Below are 16,178 nucleotides of genomic sequence, written 5' to 3'. Positions count from 1 at the left end.
ATCGGCGAACCCCAGTCTCTCTCCTGTTCGATTTGAACTATTTGGTACGGTGAATTTTCATGATCTCCTCTGATTTTGCCACGTCTTCACTTTTTTTAATCGTGTGGTCCAGCTATTTAGCTAATCGGTCTATTACTACAACAGGAAAATCATTTATTTGTCACCTTTTTTGTTAATTGGTTTTATTATACATGTAAAATATTTTACGGTAGGTTACTAGGTTCATTACTGATTTTAAAATCAGATTTATTTTATGCAATATATTACGGTCGGTTTGGTTTATTATTTTGAATAGAATTTTAGAAATAATATTAGACAGTTGAATAGGATGATTATTATAAGGTAAAATTTAAAAATTAATAAAAAAACCCTCTAAGTTTGCTAATTTGACTAAACACTCCAATATATAAAAAATTTGTAAAATGACAAAAACACCCTCATCCATCCACAATGCCGAATTTCGGCCATCACTGCTGGTATCTGGTTGGAATCTGACGTTACAACACAGACCGATCGAATCTGGTCAGACGTGCGTCGATCTGGCCGACGGCAGCAAAAGGCCAAATCTAGCCATCAGCGACGGTCAAAGATAAGGCCGTTAGTGACGGTCAAAGACGACCAGATTTGGTCGAAAAATGTCAGATCCACTGTGAATTTAGCCGGAAAAGGCCAGATCGACAAATTATCGGCCAGTTATAGTCATTTTTAGGCCATTGTGATAGATTCCGGCTACCATCGACGGTGGCTACCAAAATCTGGCAATTATGGGTGGGTGGGGTGTTTTTGTTAATTTTTAAACTTTTTTCTGGGGGTGTTTAATTAAATCAATAAACTTAAGAGGTCTAAAAGGAATTTAAAAAAATATAATAGTATTTCCTAAATAATTAAACAAACAGTTATTTTGGGAATAGGATATGAAATAATAAACCAGACAGATCCTAATATTTTATAGTATTTTTTGTTGTGACCGTGTCCGGTCAAGTTTACATGTATCCCAACTAATTCTTCAAAGCCTTAAAGTTAACGATCGAATTAACTCTCTAATGATCACCCCTATTAGAAATCGAGGGGAATTAAATTTAAGACATGTTAAGTTATACGCTCAAGAGTTTCTATCACTCTATCTGACCATCCAAGGGTAGTTTTTATAGTATGTTCATTATTGATTTCAAAATTAGGTTTATTTTATAAATTCTTTTAAAATAATTTTCATGATCAATTAAATGCTCTAGACTATTACAAAGTATTAGGAGTTTATACTTTCATGATCACAAGTTAAGGATGATTTTTTTTATACTTTTATAGGAGTTTAAAATTTTAGGAGTATATAATATTTTTTTTCTTATTTTTTATTGCGATAAATAAAATAAATCCTTTTAAATATAATCGAGGAGGTGTTATTATTATCGGTATATTGGGCCTAAACCGAGATAGGAGTTTAAGAGGCCAACCCATGTGCTAGTTTAGATTTAGTGGACTAAATTGGGCCATACAAATCCAAACAGGCCCAACCAAATCGGGCTTGTAAACTTCTTCTAAATCTTGTCAATAACAAAACTGTGTGTAGATCAATAATAATTTTATTTAAAAAATACAAATATATAATGATTCTTGATGCGAACTTCTTGAAGTTTTTAACATACGGATCAAAGTCAAGTAATTAATCACTAGTACTATCTTCACAAAATACAAAATCAAAGACATACAATTGTTCGCTCACCATTAGTTTCCGCATTAAAAACTTCAGTTCGGACTAGTGATTAGGAACCCGGCCCAACCTGGCCGGTTGAACCATGACCGATGGCCTTTACCAAGTTGGGTTACAAAATTTTCAATTCATCCGAAACCCTAGAAAATTAGGATATCAATCCGTGAACAATTTAAGGCTAGAATGTTAGGGTTTTTGAAGAGTATTGACTAGTGAGTGGAATGGTGGCAACAATGTCGATTTTCGATGAGTGAATCGACCGGAAATCACAAAACAATGTCTCCTGAAAAAGCCTACTGTTGCCAACAACTGGGGAGACGAATAAGGGAGGCGTAGATGGGTTTTGGTCATGAGGTTGAGGGGAGTGTTTTCGTGGTGATGGGGAGTGTTGTTGTCGTCGTCGGAAACAAACCCTATTTGCCGATGCTGACGTTGGTGTTTGGGGTTTTTTTGCAAGATTTAAAACCTATGGAGACTCACATGTTATTTTCAAGGGTGATTTTGTTAAATTTCAAACTTTAGACACCTGTTTAACCCGCCAACCAAACTCATTTAAACCGCTCGACTCGTGACTTAGTGGTCTGGCCGGATCACTACATGGGTCGAGTTTCTAATCACTAGTCTGGATGATCACATCTAAAAATTTCCTTATATATATATATATATATATGAAATTCAAGAAAGTTTTTCCTAGGTCAGACATGTATATACATCCAAATAACCACAAAGAATATATACCCTCAAAATATAAGTGCATGGTCCCTGCAGCCTGCTATGGTAAGTCAACTTCTGGATACTTGGTTGTTGTTGTTGTTTGTGTAAAAGGAAGTCATGCTGAAAGATACTTTGAGAGGTGCATGAGATTAAAGTGTGATAGAATCAACACCGTACTGGCCGCTTAGTTGCTTTCATGATGGAGGCAGGACGGTAGGGTTTTTTGTTGGGATGTAAATGGTTATATCTGCACAAAAGGCGATGCCATGCATGCACGCTTTAGCTAGCTCTAGTAGAATTTTGCCTAAAAAACGATGGACCTGGCTCAGCTATTGCCATACTTCTGCCTGCCCTGTCTCGGCATTGTTGGCATCATTAAGCTAGCTAGCTGCCACCACATCGTGCAGCTTAAAAGTGGTAATGACTTTGTATCAATTACCACCAAGACTTGAAATAAAGTAAGTCATCATATTTTATTTACATGGAACTTAAAGCTTTGCCTTTTTTTATGATGGGGCTATTGCCTAGACCAACTTCAAACCAAGTTATAATCCCATTACAAACACAGTTCACTCCTATATATCTAGTCTCTGCTCATCATCATGCTCAAAATTGTTGATGCTTAGATGGGGAATCAAAACTGAGATAATACTGTCTATCCACATTATCCTCAATTGGTCGTCACCATTTGGGGTACCCATGCTCACTATTATGCCTGAAAAAGTAAGGCTGACGCCAAGCCTTGTCAACATGGGCGGTCAAAGCTTAGATAAGGTTCTGCAGCTATCCAGGCGTAGCCACGTCGCATGCTGACGTGAGCGATCTGCTCCTCCCAGTATAGTGGGTATGCGTCAGGCTGGTGAAAGATTGGAAACGTTCCACGTGTCCAATCCTTGCGCAAGTCGAGGAAATCTCTCGAGTAGGTGAATGACTGGACACAAAGAAGGATTTGCACGGCAGCCTGACCCAGTCATAAATTTAGTAATCATTGCCTCAAATCATTCCACTATAAATAGAGGGCTTCTCTCCCGTTTGTGGGATTAGCTAATTTTTCTCAAAAACAGCATACACACACGCACTCTCTCTCTCTCTCTCTCTCTCGTGTATTTACTTGTATTCTCTAGATTAGAAATCAGCTCGCTGAACGCAACCTGATCTCATGCACTAATACAATACCAGTGGACATAGGATTCACTTGTTTAAGCATCTGAATCACTTTAAACATTGTTCTTCTCTTAATCAGTTTCATCCCCCATATATATGTGTATTTTCTGAGTCAGCTCAACATTTCATACGTGCGAGTAATTAGTGTCAAAATCAAACATCAACACTCACGTCATTTGATTTATTACAGTTGAGTGTTTCCCAACTACGTTTACTACACTAGTTCGACTTACTCCTTCGGTGGTCGGATAATTTATCTCTTATAGTTTTTATTATTTGTTCATTTTTTTGATATGGGTATATTCCACAAATACATGATTGGTGTGAAAGAGAGAAATGGGGTATGAGTAAGTAGATAGTACAATCATGTCTAGCTTTAAGAGCATAAAACCTGGAGAGAATCTAGAGTTTGTAAACCCAAAAACACCCACTACTCTTTGGAACTTATTCTAAAAACCCAATTAATTTACCCATACCACCACCAACACCATGAGATTAGGCATAAAGGGAGCTACTTATTGGTCCCCCACTTTCCCCATAAATTGCCAACCAAAACTCCATCCACACTATCCCCCATTATAACACTCTTGGGACCCGCCCTCTCTTCTTCCCCCATATCATCATTTATTTTTGATGGCTTCTCCTCACGCCTATACTTTTCAACTATAGTTTTCTCCCACTTTAAAATCATTCCCAAACATCTGCTATTCAACTAACATCTATCATTTTGTTTAAAAACAATATGTAGAAGTAAAAAGTTTTGAAGCCTAAGTTAATGATTCTTTCTTTTCTGGAGATCCAAAGGGGAAAAAGAATTATACATGTGTATAGAGTAGAGACTGAAGTAGAGTTGAATGTTGTGATAATGGTGATAGAATTACAGGAATTTGGGGGTAAAGTTTGACAAGTAGTTGAATGGGACAATAATGAGGCAGCTGTAAAGGATGAGGAACTTGGTGGTTGGAAAGGGGCAATGGTCCAACTTATATTTATCACCCAATTAAGATGAGTAACTGCACATGTACAAACCAGGTCCCCCTCCTTTCCCCACTTCTCTGTACTGTATCCACCTACCTAGCTCTCTGGGACTGGGACCGGGAACCGGGATGACCAACCATGCTGCAATCCACTGCACACCGGCCTCCTTTATAGTTAACTGATCTTCACCTAGCTATCCATCCATATATATATTTTACTCTGTTGAATAATTAATTTAAGAGCTTCTTCTTGGCCATACATGCATGCACAGAAACTTAACATTTTCTCATTCCTGGGTTCTGGGTATTTATGTACTTCAGTTTCCAGTCTATTTAACTACTGCAATATGCCTGGAGGAATCCAGTTATTTTGTGTTTGATTATATATAACCTAATGCTGAAGATGGATGTTTCTCTCTCTGGTGGTCCCTTGAGTGAAAATTATAGGATAAGAAGTTGGCATCAATCAATCTTCATTATTAATGACTTAATGTGACTGTTTCTTAATCCATTCTAAAATGGTTTCAGCAGGATCTGAGTGTAAAAATGTCTTTTTTTTTTTTTTTTTATGGGGTTGTTCCAAATGAGGAGCTAGCACACATAAATTTTATATATATATAAAAGTTTTGCAGCAGGATATCCTGGATGTTTTATTCTGCTCAGATGCTCACATGTTCAATCAACTGCAAATTGCTAAAAGACTTGAAGATGAAGCCTTTTTCTGGGAATAATTTTTTATTTATAGTTCTTCTTCCTCTCTACAGATAGATAAATGTACTTGCTAATATTTTCTATATACTGCCTGCAATTGGATGGAACCCTACCTGCATCATTATGGCTTTCTATTAAATGACATATCTAATAGAGAAAGATCTTGATTCCAATTCTTCATAAATTTAAGAGTAATATTACGCCGACAATACTTTTTCACAAACTTTCTCTCATAATCTTGACGTGACAGTTCATAATTGGTCAATTCACAATTAATTAGTGGGACTCATGTAGGACCTATGTAAGACTCATTCTGAACCAACTAATTGAGAACTGTCATTTCAGAACGGTAAGAAAAAGTTTGTTGACGTAGTATTATTCTAAATTTATTTCATGTTGTGCTTTTTTATAGCTTATAGTGGGAACATGAAGCCCCTCAAATTTAATACCAATCACCCCTATGCACATCCTTTTTCTATTTTTTAAATATAAAATAAAATAAAATTCATGTTTCATATATTCTTATTCATATCAAAAGTACCCATAATTATATAAAATAAAATAAAAATGAAATACCCCTATTAGAGGGCTTTGATATTTTTATGTGGAGGTTGTTTGCACCGTCAAGTTGTATAATTTGGGAAGGCACAATTTTCTGAGGGACATTAGAAGTAACAATTTCCTTAAGAGAAGTTGCCACGGAGGTATTCAAAAAAATGTAAAAACCAAATTAAACTAGTAACCGAATTGGTTTTCCAAAAAATTGGTTTGGTTTCGGTTCAACGAAATACATGAACTGGAAATTCGAATTCAGTTACTAGTTTAAAGAGATTTTAAAACCGATTAACTGTAACTGCTTTATAAAATCGGTTTTCACTTTAAAATTAAAAAACCCTAAATCTCCAAATTATTTTCTCTTTAGTCTTCACCTTTTACAGATTTCTCCTCTTTTTTTTTTTTTTTNGAATAAAATGCGTGTATCTCCTAAGTTGTTCATAAAGAGTGAAAGATTCAGCTAATTGGCGCATATTCACATGCGCTTTGATCATAGAATTACAAAGGAAAGTGTCGTCTCTATGAAGCCTATGATCGAACATGCGCCGTGCGTAAAGGATACCAGCGAGTGGAGCACAGGTTACGACGAATTTAGCGAAAATTTTAACATTTGTTTCGATGGCGTTACGAAGCATAAAAGCGTGGATTTGGAAGAGAGATTTTCTTGTGCGGGTACCCCCAAGCAGAGAAAGGCATTTTCGGTCTATTGAACGCCAAAGAAACTGTTGTTGTTTCGCCATTTGATAAATAAAAAGATCTTCTCTCAGACTCAGTCCACCCACCCCATGCAAAGTAGCTTTCAATTCACTATAGAAGTGAATGAATCTGTTCCCACCAAAAGTTTTTCATAATAACTTTTCCACCAATAAACTTTGAAAAAAAACATTCTCCCACCCATTGTTAAATTAAAACATTAGTTTTGACAGCAAAAGGCCTTATTGTGAGTTCACACAATATATATTATAGGGTTAATATTCCTTACACCCCTAATTACAAACATTTAACCATGTCCTTCACTAACTTGGAAATTAGTCATTTAAACCCCTATTTTTATTTTTTATAATTACAATGGAGTTCACTTCTAAAGTATGCGTGTTTCTAAAAAAAAATTTAAAGTTATATGTATATATTATTTTTAAAAATAATAATAATATTTGTCACTTAAATATTTATGAAACTACAAAATAATATTTCATTAATATTATATATATATTTTATGAAAATATAATTCCAAAAAAGAAAAATTGAAAAATTGTAAAAATAACAAAAATCCAAAAATAAAAAATAAAAAATTTTGAAAAAAATAGTTGGTTAGAATCATACCTAGCCAGGTGCGAATTAGTTGGAATCGCTGGATGCGATTTTGGCCAACTATTTTTTTTGTTTCAAACTTTTATAATTTTTTTATTTTTTATTTTAATAACTGACTTTATTTTAATTTTTTTAAATTTATTAACCCTAAAATTAATATAAACCAAACTGGGGGTGAAAATTACATTTAATAAAGTTTGGGTGGGAAAAGTTATTCAGTTTCATTAAAAATTAGAAAGCAAATAGTAAAAAGTATGGGTGCGTTTGGTTTATTATTTTGGGTAGGATTTTGGGGATGATATTAGATAGTTGGATAGGAGAGTATTACGAGATAAAATTTAAAATTTTATGAAAAAGCCCCCAAGGTTTGCTAATTTAATAAACACCCCAATATATTAAAATATTATAAAATGACAAAAACACCCCTACCACCCACAGTGTTAGATTCCGGCCACCACCGCTGGAATCTGGCCAGAAAATTGGATAACCACACATACCGGTCAGATCTGACGGGTATTCTATCGATATGACCTTTTCCGGCCATATCCAACACGGATCTGGCTGGAAAAGGCCAAATCTAAGGCCGGATGCGACCTTCAACAGCCGAAAAAGGCCATCTTTGGCCGTCAACGATGGCCATTTCTTTGTTTCCGATGGTCGTGTGACTGCTGTGATAGATTCCGGCTACCACCGGCGGTGGTAGCCGGAATCTGGAAAGTATTGGTGGTGGGGGTGTTTTTTTTTAGTTTTTAAACTTTTTTTCTGGGGGTATTTGATGAAATTAATAAACTTATGAGGTCTAAAAGTAATTAACAAAATAGACTAATATTTTGAGAATAACGTGTCAAACAACATTTGAAGAATAGGATTGGGAATATGGATAAAAACAATAAGCCAAACGCAATAGTTTTTTGTAGTTTTACCCCGTAACAGATTCCATTGACGAAGATTGACGATGGGTGGGAAATTATTTTTCTCAAAGTTTATGGGTGGGAAAAGTAATTTTGGAAAACCTTGGGTGGGAAATTGTTATTCACTCATTTGAGTGTTTACTTTTTCTCTGTACAGCCTATTTTACATGTTTTTGGGTAACTTAAGAATTAAGATGCCTGATACATATGACCGTAGTGATACTTACTTGAAACTAAAAAAGAGACAGTTATAAACAACAGAAATTGAATATAATAATATTATACTAACAAATAAACCTTACAAAGATTTACATATAAAATAAGGTGACAAAAAATGAATAAAATAGTGAAATAAAAAGTCAAACTCATTATATTCACTCTTTCATTCATTATTTGTCATATCACTTTGTATGGAGATCTTTGTAAGATTTATTTATAAGTGTAGTATTACTGAATTAAATAATATTACGTAGAGAATAAAAGATTCTTGTACAAAATCCACGAATGAAATAAAAAAGAATGAAAGTAAAATTACAAGGTATCATATCATATGATCAGTAGATGACTTAGACAGTGTAGTGCTGGTTCATGGCATCAATGTCCAGACCCCTTAACTTGGCAGATGATTCAACCTTCCCTTTCAAAGTGTGAAGCTCCCTCATCCTGCAAACTCCAAATAAATTGTCAAAAACCAGATGCTATTAGAAACTAGTCTGTTTGCCAAAATTTCACTGAACTCAACTCTCAAGATGGGTAAGTCAATATTATTATTATTAAAAGATGATTTTTATCAATATCAGAAAGTATTTTAAAGTTACTGGAAATTAGATAAGCCACCACCATCATCATCGATGATACTCTCCAATTCCCAATCAAATGGTATGCATATTTCTTACTATTCAAATTGTTTTCCAGCATGAACACTGACCTTGCAATCTCTGCACGCTTTTTAGCTTCTTCTGCCATGAGATTGAGGTCCCCAAAAGTGCTTATTTTATCAGAAAACTTTTTTGTGTCAGAGGACTGGAGACCATGCAGAGTTCTCTGTTCAGTTGCCCATGCAGCCGCACGAGCTTCCTTACCAAAGTCCTTTTTGTTCGTGAATGCAGTCTGGTAGAAACCACACGAAAGTTCTTTGCGTTAGAGAATATTGAAATACTCTTAGAAATTTCAGATGTACGTAGATTCAAATGGTGTACTTAAAATTTCGACCTCTACACATAGATACATGAGTTAATTTGATAGGGTAAGTATAGTTCGTACCCTTTGGTCTACAACGAGACTCCAGGCTCTACCACTGAGAGCATATCGGACAGCAAATTTGATAGGATCAAGCAGCAAGTAAGTTGCGATATTAAACAACCAAATGACCCCTGTCCAGGCCCAACCAATTTCTCTGATGCCTGCAAACTTCGAGGTTGCAGTGGCAGATATCACACTTGCAATCTGCGAAGAGCAAGAATCCAGAATTCAAGTCTTGATAACTTCATTCATAAAAAGAGTTATCTTTAGAGCATTGATACGGGTAGGGAAAATACCAATTGAGCAATAACGAACGCAATGACAAGCAGAAAGCCAGGTCTCTCAGTATATGACCAGCCCCTGGAGCGTGTCACAAAAATTAAGGCCTGGCTAATGGTGCTGATTTGAAGATACAGTGCTGATGCCATCCTTTCTTTAAGTTCAGTCGAAATTTTGTCGTCAGACATGTTAAAATGGTGCTGGTTGAAGTTCTTCACGTGGAAATGTTTCTACCAAGAGGAAATGAGGATAAATAATTAATTAAGTTTGAGATTTTAATAAAGAAATATAGGATGTGTCAATGATGCAGGATAACAAATAACAATAAAATGAGATGATTTTACTGAAAAGGATGGGAATTTACTGGAAAGAAGTTAGTTTCATAAGCTGCCCAGAAGAATACAACTGTCATTAGAGCCAGGTAAGCACCAAGTACAATTCCTGTTGCAAAAATTTCACCGAGCTTCCAACTGTCAGGGAGAGGAGAAGGCTTTACCCTGTCTTTGGAGATGGTCATGATAGTACCTATGAGCCAAGCAGGCCATAACAATACGAGTTAACAAGAAAGGGTAGAAGATTATGTTACAGAAAGAAAGATAAAATAGAAGTCCTATGAAATCTTTTAAGCTAACCATCATTAAGAACGGCGATGACAAGAACCATGAAAGGAGGAAAATCGAACTCCCAGAAGACTGTCAGCAACAAAAATCCTAGCTGTCATGCAAAAACCATTGAAAATGAGACGTGACTAATACAAGGGTGCACTTTAATTAAAGTTCTTTTTCCTGTTATAAATATATAGAAATTTAGTTAAGTAGAAGCTTACCACAATACGTATAGTAATAGACACGGCATAAATCTGGAGGAAGAAAATGAAATTTAGTTTTTAACTCTGACTACTCAACATGATTCAGGAGTCAACTAGAATGGTAATTATGGTAAGGTTACCGTGTAGTTTTTCATTCTTTGGAAGATTGCACGACTTGTTAAGACGGCACTTATGATTACACTCAACCCAGGTTCTGTAAGAACTATATCAGAAGCACTACGGGCGGCATCTGTAGAATCTGCCACAGCGATTCCTATGTCAGCTTTCTTTAAGGCAGGAGCATCATTTACTCCATCACCAGTCATTCCACAGATGTGCTTTCTAGCTTGTAATCTTTTGACAATTTCGTATTTATGTTCTGCAGATGAAAAATGTGGCATCAAAAATTGGATGGAAAATTGATATGAACTGTTGTACAAACTTTACCAGTAAACTCACCAGGAAAGACACCAGCAAAACCATCTGCTTTTTCAATAAGTTCATCAATCGGAAGCGCTGCATGTCCCTCTTCCTTACTCTCACCAAGCAGAGATGATGAGGGGTACATGTTTGTGCCCATTCCAAGCCTTCTTCCTGTTTCCTTAGCAATTGCAAGTTGATCACCTGCAAGGTTTTAATTGAATGAATGAGGACACTAATTTGAGCTCTTCCCAGCAATAGACCACCGATGTATCTCAATGAAAAGTATGAAATTTCATAATACGTAGTGATACAAACCTGTGATCATTTTAACACTGACACCAAGATCTAGAGCTCTTCTAATTGTTTCAGCACTGTCGTGGCGTGGAGGATCAAAGAGAGGGAGAAGGCCAACAAATTCCCAGGGGCCACCAGGACTGTCTTTGGTACCAGCAGGCACTTCCTGGAGATAAAGAAACTCCATTGTTCAGAAAAGAAATGAGAGAAAGTTGTACATGACGCCAAGTAGTCTGAAAAAGGTTAGTTACCTGGCGAGCAACTGCAAGGGATCTTAGTCCACGTTCAGCAAACTTGTCAATCATTGCATGTACCTTCTTTTCAATTTCTGATTTGTTGTAAGCCAGATGGAGAATCTGCACAAGTATTAATGAAAAGAGCTCAGAAATTACGGATCATATTTCCATGAGTTAGCTTTGAGGACAATAAAACTGTACGTTTACCTGCTCTGGTGCACCTTTGCTAACTCTGTGCATTTTACCAACACCATCTACATATGTAAGTGCAGTCCTTTTATCAGTTGGATTGAAGGGAAGGAAGTGAACTTCTTTAATTCCAGCTCGTGCCTTCAAAATAACCATCGAACACATGATTATTGTTTCATTCCAATAGCAGTGGATTATAATTATTTATTAATTAATTTTGCATAAAATAAAATTTGCATTTCATTGGAAGAGTAAGACTGAATACTTAAGCACTTAAGTCGGTACCTCCTTAGTGTCTGCCAACATTGAAACAATTGCAGCATCAATAGCATCTTGGTTCTCTAACCTCGATGCTCTTGCAGCCATAAGTACTACCATGTCCTTGTCAACACCTTTGGCAAAAACCTGCGACGACATGGATGGTATCATTATATTTGAAAAATGTATAATCAAAATTGTAAATGACGTATCAGAAATACTGATCAGATGGAACTTCTAAATAAGGAGCTGGGAGTAGCACAATTTAAGAACAACTCAAGAATATAACCTCAATCAGATTTTTGTCCACTGTAAGCTTGTTTAGTGTCAAAGTGCCTGTTTTATCACTGCACAGCACATCCATTCCTGCCATTTCCTCAATGGCAGTCATTCTTTTGGTTATTGCACCCTGCACAGGACATAGATCAATGCCGTTTATTTGAAGAAAAAAAATGCTCATGAAATAACAAAAACAACTAATTTAGATTTGGCTGTGTTTTTCAGACCTGCTGAGACAAGCGATGTGAACCAATGGCCATAGTAACGGAAAGAACAGTTGGCATTGCTATTGGAATCCCACCAATTAGTAAGACAAGTAGATTGTCTATACCAACACGATATCCCCTCTCTTGAAGCCCATATATCACAATGATTTCAATAACCATTCCAACAGCAATTGAGCAAATACAAAAGTTTCCGATTGCTGTGAGAACCTGGAATCATCAAATAACTAGAATAAGTAAATACTAAATCGACATTATTATAACACTTACTTGCACAGCCACATAATTTTAGCAATTTGGCTCTACTGTAAACCTTCTGAAAATGCCCAACATGAGTAGTGCTTTCAACAAGATGAGCCGCCTTCCCAAAGAAAGTGTGAACTCCGGTTGCGATAACAACTGCCTCTAATTCACCTTGTTTGCATGTTGAACCTGAGTAGACCCCATCACCAGGATTCTTGGTTACTGGAAGAGACTCTCCAGTAAGAGCTGACTACAAGTAAGAAAGAAAGAAATTTGTTAAAGTCAGGGTAAAATTTCAGTTATAACATCAATTACACACATAAAATGTTTTAATTCTTTCAGAAATTTGAGAATTGAGATTATATTATAAATTTTCTTAATGCTATCAAAATAACTATGCTAAATACATTTCTCCTTCCCCTGATCGCATACGTCAAAAAAAATTGAATTTTGAACAAGATGTCCCATTCAAATCTAAATTATGATTTGACATGATGCATACAATTTCAGTGAATAATTACTAGATCAATTTTCAAAGGATCTCCTTCTAGAAGACGCACATCAGCTGGAACAATGTCTCCAAGTTTGATACTGCCGATGTCTCCGGGACCAACTCTGCTGCATCTTCCTCCCTCCATCTTCCATCACGTAGGACCTGGTAAGAATAGTTTGTTACTAATTAAAAATAAATATCAAAATAACATCTATGAGCCCGGTGAAGTTCTGAGGTAAAAGTCTGGAATGATTGAGACCTTGGCTTTTGGGCCAAACGAGCCATAAGAGCAGCTGCTGCATTGCCTGCATTGTTTTCCTCTATAAAACTGATGGTGAATTTAATATGACAAGACCAGATGCCAACGAAATCATGATAATCCGGATCTTTTCCCTGCAAAATAAAGATCATCTCTAAGATTTGCTATTGAAAGAAAATTAAAATCAAATTTACTGTGATAAATTGTGTTATTTTAACTTATCAGACCAAAACCATTACAGACTTACTCTCCCTGTGCAAGAGCAATGCCCATGATAGCCGCACGTCCATTACCATTATGGGGTTCCACATAAGCCCAAAAACTTTATAATTTACTTTCCTGTAGAAATGAAATTTCAATGAGTGGAACCGCTCAAACAATAAAAAGAACATAACAAAAACTAAGAAAGCGCGAGCTGAAAACACTTTAACCTGTTTTCTTCAAGTTTATTGTATCCAAATAAATCCAATCGCTCTTTAACATCATCAAGCCCAAACCCTTCCTCGTACATTTCAGGTTTTCAAAAACTTCTTCAAGGGGGACATTTCCTGCATGTGCAATTTTAGTTTTACCAAATGGACCACTGAATCATTGATATACGAAAAGAAAAAGATTTTGTTAAAACATACCAGATCAACAGCTTCCTTGCTGACAGCATCAAGGGCAAAGGACTTTTCAACCATTCTATATCCTTAAGCTTTCCGCAAGTGTTTGGCAATTGATAGAAAATCTTTAACAACAAAATCATGCATTCCAATCAATTAACTGTCTTCCAAATTTGTCATAACTAAGTTATGAAATTAATTCATACAGAAGTGAGATTATGAATTTATACCTTTGTACTAATTAGTATTATTCTCTCCTGAACATCCAATCTTCAATTTTCTGAATCCAAAATCGTAACAGTTCGAAGAGGAAGTGTGTGCACAGAACATGAATTGAAGAGGGTATATAAGGTAGGTATGTGAATTGGACCGAGTAAGACACATAAAAATCAGAAACAAGAAGAGAGATTGTACACATGGCTTGCTGAGCATGTGAAGGGACAACAAGGATAAGACAGCGATAATCAGTAACTTTTGGAGATCCGCCGGCCAGCGTCTGCATTGCTTTTGTTAGAAGTTAACGACCTAATATACTGGTGTTTGAATTTTCGTTACTTTGGCGCCAGAATGTTTAAGTCTTTGGTTTAAAAACTCCATGAATTAATATCCTTAACTATCCCTTGAAGTATTTTATTAACAAATAAAGCAAATTGGAGGGACATTAATATAATTTACGGTGATAACTTATGCTAATTAATGGCTTGAATGAAGGTTATTTCCAAAAACTTTTGGTTCTAGTTATTTTCTTCAATCTGTGGGAGTTCATGTAAATATCATGTTAAGAAACTTCTCCACTATTATGATTCAATTACTCCAAAGGGGAGTGAATTATCCATAAACCGTATCTTGTCATTATCAACCACTAGTCTTATGGTCAGATGAGAAGACTTTAACCATTTAGGTGAATTATCCAGAGGTTTTTGTAGACATTAGCTCATTTTCTTGTTACTTTCAGATTTTTTTTTTCTTTCCCCTCCAAACAAAATTGTATTTAAAGCTGATTTTAATAAACTAGAACAATATCAATAAATAATGAGAAAATTTAGCTCCCGGTCCCCCCAAGTCTGCATTTAAAGAAATGCCTTGATACTGTTCATAAAATATTTTATAATTTAGAGAAGATGACGTGGCATAGTTAGGATTAATTAACACGTAAATGGGTTAAAATGAAAAGATTAAAACATATGTGGCCGAATCAGAAATAATGAAAGTTTTCAAAATTTGAAATTTCGCAAACAAGCCCCACACTCTATTCACGTCGCTTAATCGAAATTCATCAGTTGAAAACGCATTTCTTGAACGAAAGGGAGACGCGATTTTTTTCCGATCCAACACCAATTGATTTGCACCCTAAATCAATTTCTTGAACCCTAAACCGAATACAGTCGATTTTCGCGATATAGTCGCGATTTTCGATCGATTTGTTGAACCCTAAGAACATTTCTTCAACTATAAACAGAATCTGCGCGATTTCCGGCGATACCCCCATATTTCCAATCCAAACTACAAATTTTCACACCAAATTCAATCCAAAACCATGGCTGACACTCACAATGACGCCGACAACCCAACGCCACTTCGATCCTAGATTCCGGTGGCTCAAGCAGTTCAATGGCTGCTCCGGTCGATCATCTGACCATTGAAGGTGGTCCCCCCGTAAGGAGACGCCGGCGGCACAAGAAGAGAGTGAAGAACCAGCACAGGGGTCTGAAGACGAAGTCAGGCGAGACTTCAGGCCAGAAGGAGGATTCCAGAGAATGCAGGCCAGAGGTGGATTCCGCGATAATTCAGGGCAGAGAGTCGCCGAGGATCCAGGCGACGAGGAGAAGGCCGGCGAAGATAGGGTACGTATTTTGGGATTGTTGCTTGTAATTTCGCTTAACGATCATTAGTATCGCTTAAGCGATTATTCGGTTTTACTCATGATCGCAGCAATGATCGCTTAAGAGATCATGAGTGTTTACTCTTGGTGGCTTAAGCGTCTTAGGTCTGGGCAGAATCACAGATTAGAGATTCTCTTTAACTTTTGATCGCTTAAGCGATTTAAAATCGCTTAAGCGATCTTGCATGAGACAGTAAAGATCTCTTAAGCGATCCATGATCGCTTAAGAGACTACAGTGTTTTGGTTTATTTTTGTTGATGACATTTATTTATATCGATTGTGCAGATTGTGCGGACCGTAAGCTGTAGAGAGTACAGTTGGAGCCTATAAGTGAGAGTACCCTACTTCCCTGCAAGGGTGACGGTGAGTTCGAGCTGGGAGGTTTTTGACAGAATAAGGGCCATTTTAGCTA

At 36.3% G+C, this 16,178-nt stretch overlaps 1 pseudogene; it reads right to left on the bottom strand.

Moving 5' to 3' along the window:
• Window positions 1-8,617: 8,617 nt before the first annotated feature.
• Window positions 8,618-13,961, bottom strand: LOC116137861 (annotated as a pseudogene).
• Window positions 13,962-16,178: the final 2,217 nt, after the last annotated feature.

The sequence above is a fragment of the Pistacia vera genome, unplaced genomic scaffold (assembly GCF_008641045.1).
Source record: "Pistacia vera cultivar Batoury unplaced genomic scaffold, PisVer_v2 Contig336, whole genome shotgun sequence".
Lineage (NCBI taxonomy): Eukaryota > Viridiplantae > Streptophyta > Magnoliopsida > Sapindales > Anacardiaceae > Pistacia > Pistacia vera.
Note: the sequence above shows the minus strand (reverse complement) of the source record. Positions and strands in the feature narration are given on the sequence as shown.